At 51.4% G+C, this 5,000-nt stretch overlaps 1 non-coding gene across 1 annotated transcript in view; it reads right to left on the bottom strand.

The window, feature by feature from the left end:
• Window positions 1-1,398, bottom strand: part of LOC126454648 (small subunit ribosomal RNA) — a 1,909-nt gene extending 511 nt beyond the window's left edge. The window contains exon 1 of the ribosomal RNA XR_007585290.1: window positions 1-1,398. This exon is cut by the window's left edge and continues 511 nt beyond it. This is a non-coding gene — a ribosomal RNA (small subunit ribosomal RNA).
• Window positions 1,399-5,000: the final 3,602 nt, after the last annotated feature.

The raw sequence follows: 5,000 nt of genomic DNA on the forward strand, positions 1-5,000 counted from the left end.
TCGCTCCACCAACTAAGAACGGCCATGCACCACCACCCACCGAATCAAGAAAGAGCTATCAATCTGTCAATCCTTCCGGTGTCCGGGCCTGGTGAGGTTTCCCGTGTTGAGTCAAATTAAGCCGCAGGCTCCACTCCTGGTGGTGCCCTTCCGTCAATTCCTTTAAGTTTCAGCTTTGCAACCATACTTCCCCCGGAACCCAAAAGCTTTGGTTTCCCGGAGGCTGCCCGCCGAGTCATCGGAGGAACTGCGGCGGATCGCTGGCTGGCATCGTTTATGGTTAGAACTAGGGCGGTATCTGATCGCCTTCGAACCTCTAACTTTCGTTCTTGATTAATGAAAACATACTTGGCAAATGCTTTCGCTTCTGTTCGTCTTGCGACGATCCAAGAATTTCACCTCTAACGTCGCAATACGAATGCCCCCGCCTGTCCCTATTAATCATTACCTCGGGTTCCGAAAACCAACAAAATAGAACCGAGGTCCTATTCCATTATTCCATGCACACAGTATTCAGGCGGGCTTGCCTGCTTTAAGCACTCTAATTTGTTCAAAGTAAACGTGCCGGCCCACCGAGACACTCAATAAAGAGCACCCTGGTAGGATTTCAACGGGATCCGCCTCGGGACGCACGAGCACGCACGAGGCGGTCGCACGCCTTCGGCTCGCCCCACCGGCAGGACGTCCCACGATACATGCCAGTTAAACACCGACGGGCGGTGAACCAACAGCGTGGGACACAAATCCAACTACGAGCTTTTTAACCGCAACAACTTTAATATACGCTATTGGAGCTGGAATTACCGCGGCTGCTGGCACCAGACTTGCCCTCCAATAGATACTCGTTAAAGGATTTAAAGTGTACTCATTCCGATTACGGGGCCTCGGATGAGTCCCGTATCGTTATTTTTCGTCACTACCTCCCCGTGCCGGGAGTGGGTAATTTGCGCGCCTGCTGCCTTCCTTGGATGTGGTAGCCGTTTCTCAGGCTCCCTCTCCGGAATCGAACCCTGATTCCCCGTTACCCGTTACAACCATGGTAGGCGCAGAACCTACCATCGACAGTTGATAAGGCAGACATTTGAAAGATGCGTCGCCGGTACGAGGACCGTGCGATCAGCCCAAAGTTATTCAGAGTCACCAAGGCAAACGGACCGGACGAGCCGACCGATTGGTTTTGATCTAATAAAAGCGTCCCTTCCATCTCTGGTCGGGACTCTGTTTGCATGTATTAGCTCTAGAATTACCACAGTTATCCAAGTAACGTGGGTACGATCTAAGGAACCATAACTGATTTAATGAGCCATTCGCGGTTTCACCTTAATGCGGCTTGTACTGAGACATGCATGGCTTAATCTTTGAGACAAGCATATGACTACTGGCAGGATCAACCAGGGAGCTGCGTCAACTAGAGCTGAGCAGCCGGCCGCCCGGGAGTGTGTCCCGGGGGCCCGCGCGAACACGCAAGCGTCCGCTCAATTATTCTGCAAACAGGAGGAGGCTGAGCTCCCCTGCACAACACACCTCGAAACCCTCTCAGGTCCCGGCGGCGCGCAGCGCCGTCCTAAGTACTTGGTCGGGTTCGAGAGAGGCGCAATCGCCCGGAGTTAGGCGAGTAGACGCTTTAGGTGCGACCACCCGTGCTCCCAACTGAGCTTGCCGCTGCCGACAGAGGCCCGGGAGCGTGCTGTCGTGGCATTGCCGGCGGGAGACAACACGCGCCACCTACGGTGACCGGCAGCTCCAACGCCAGCGCCACAGAAGGACAAAAGCCCCACTTGGGTGCCGAAGCGAACTCTCCCAGCACAGCGCACGCGCCAACACGTCCGCACAGCTGCGATACAAACCACCTGCGAGAACCGCTGGGGCGACCGAGCAGCAGACGGCGTCGCGGCGCCGAGCGCCGGGCGGCGGCGCATCCTCAGCGCACACAGTCCTCAATCGGACCAGCACACTGCAGATGGCCACCGCGCTTCGCACCGGGCCCGCGAGGACCTACTTTGGCCGCAAGGCGCCGCGAGCAGGGGGCGCCGGCGCGCAGCTGCGCCGCCTGCCGCGTCCGTCGGCCGGCGCGCCTGCCACTGGCCGCCCCCACCAGCCGGCTGTAGCGCGTGCGCCCACGCACCGCGCTGCCAGCACGCCGGGCGGCCCCCCCTCACCGGCCGGGGACGGTCCCACCCAGCCACCGCCGCGTATCGCCTCACACCCAGATCCCCTTTCGCGTTCGTGGGCATGGTGGGTCCCCTTTCACGTTCGTGGGCATGGTGGGTATCCCTGAAACAACCGGTTAATAGCTCGACCGATCGTCGCCAACACTGATTCACCTCTAGCGAGAACAACCGCACCACAACGGGTTACCTGTTGTTCATTTGCGTAACGTCACCAGCAAACGTAGACGTCCATCGCCATTTGCAACGAGTATTGCATGCCTGTGTCAGGTGTCACAACACACTACGTCTGCCCACATAGACGCAACAACATGTGCACGCCTCGAGAACACGTGGAAGGTAGCCCCCGTACGTATGCGGTGTCCATTGCGCGAACGACTGTCAGCCGGCCTCTGCAGGATGTCGCAGATGTGGAACGCGGTGCAACATGCTATCACGGTGTGTGAGAAGAGACGACTACGTCCGAATACACGCTCCACTACATCAACAGACTGCTCATGCTGATCGCCATCCAGGGCGTCCGTTCCTCCCACACGTCTGAATGGCGTACCACACTGCAATCCAGCTCTTATAGGGAGACGACACGTAGCTGCGTGCACAATATTTGGACTGTATGGTCTGCCGTTGCTAGGCGCAGTCGTCGTACGGTCACACATGTGCCACGATGTATCATTCAGTACATACGGACCAATGTGCAGTACAGTTTGTGGGTTTTGCGTACATCGGCGGACAGGTGACAGGCCGTACCACAACGTAGGCTGAGTACGTCGGCATGCGAAGGGCATTGAACATGCAAACTTCTCAACGACCAGCTTGCGAAGGCAGGGGGGAAGGGGGGGGGGCATGTACGTCCTGCTGCTATCCACATTACAGTGTATAGCAGGAGCATGTGGAAAGTCAGCAACACCTGCAAGGTGTTTAACATGACGCGATACACAGGGGACCGGGCAGTGCGAATAGCGAACTATATTGCGAGGGTTGCGGTTAGGCAACACTACACTAATTTAACGAGTTGCATAACAATTACAGAGCAGGTTCAGCGACAACGTGCGTCAGGTTAAGGCGCAATATAGGTTAGGTTGAGGCACAATATAGGTTAGGTTAAGGCACAACATGGGTTACGTTAAGGCACAAATTGGGTTACGTTAAGGCACAACATGGGTTACGTTAAGGCACAACATGGGTTACGTTAAGGCACAAATTAGGTTACGTTAAGGCACAAATTAGGTTACGTTAAGGCACAAATTAGGTTACGTTAAGGCACAAATTAGGTTACGTTAAGGCACAAATTAGGTTACGTTAAGGCACAAATTAGGTTACGTTAAGGCACAAATTAGGTTACGTTAAGGCACAAATTAGGTTACGTTAAGGCACAAATTAGGTTACGTTAAGGCACAAATTAGGTTACGTTAAGGCACAAATTAGGTTACGTTAAGGCACAAATTAGGTTACGTTAAGGCACAAATTAGGTTACGTTAAGGCACAAATTAGGTTACGTTAAGGCACAAATTAGGTTACGTTAAGGCACAAATTAGGTTACGTTAAGGCACAAATTAGGTTACGTTAAGGCACAAATTAGGTTACGTTAAGGCACAAATTAGGTTACGTTAAGGCACAAATTAGGTTACGTTAAGGCACAAATTAGGTTACGTTAAGGCACAAATTAGGTTACGTTAAGGCACAAATTAGGTTACGTTAAGGTACAATATGGGTTAGGTTAAGGTACAATATGGGTTAGGTTAAGGTACAATATGGGTTAGGTTAAGGTACAATATGGGTTAGGTTAAGGTACAATATGGGTTAGGTTAAGGCACAACGTAGGTTAGGTTAAGGCACAACATAGGTTAGGTTAAGGCACAACATAGGTTAGGTTAAGGCACAACATAGGTTAGGTTAAGGCACAACATAGGTTAGGTTAAGGCACAACATAGGTTAGGTTAAGGCACAACATAGGTTAGGTTAAGGCACAACATAGGTTAGGTTAAGGCACAACATAGGTTAGGTTAAGGCACAACATAGGTTAGGTTAAGGCACAACGTAGGTTAGGTTAAGGCACAACGTAGGTTAGGTTAAGGCACAACGTAGGTTAGGTTAAGGCACAACGTAGGTTAGGTTAAGGCACAACGTAGGTTAGGTTAAGGCACAACGTAGGTTAGGTTAAGGCACAACGTAGGTTAGGTTAAGGCACAACGTAGGTTAGGTTAAGGCACAACGTAGGTTAGGTTAAGGCACAACGTAGGTTAGGTTAAGGCACAACGTAGGTTAGGTTAAGGCACAACGTAGGTTAGGTTAAGGCACAACGTAGGTTAGGTTAAGGCACAACGTAGGTTAGGTTAAGGCACAACGTAGGTTAGGTTAAGGCACAACGTAGGTTAGGTTAAGGCACAACGTAGGTTAGGTTAAGGCACAACGTAGGTTAGGTTAAGGCACAACGTAGGTTAGGTTAAGGCACAACGTAGGTTAGGTTAAGGCACAACGTAGGTTAGGTTAAGGCACAACGTAGGTTAGGTTAAGGCACAACGTAGGTTAGGTTAAGGCACAACGTAGGTTAGGTTAAGGCACAACGTAGGTTAGGTTAAGGCACAACGTAGGTTAGGTTAAGGCACAACGTAGGTTAGGTTAAGGCACAACGTAGGTTAGGTTAAGGCACAACGTAGGTTAGGTTAAGGCACAACATAGGTTAGGTTAAGGCACAACATAGGTTAGGTTAAGGCACAACATAGGTTAGGTTAAGGCACAACATAGGTTAGGTTAAGGCACAACATAGGTTAGGTTAAGGCACAACATAGGTTAGGTTAAGGCACAACATAGGTTAGGTTAAGGCACAACATA

This window comes from Schistocerca serialis, unplaced genomic scaffold (assembly GCF_023864345.2).
Source record: "Schistocerca serialis cubense isolate TAMUIC-IGC-003099 unplaced genomic scaffold, iqSchSeri2.2 HiC_scaffold_994, whole genome shotgun sequence".
NCBI lineage: Eukaryota > Metazoa > Arthropoda > Insecta > Orthoptera > Acrididae > Schistocerca > Schistocerca serialis.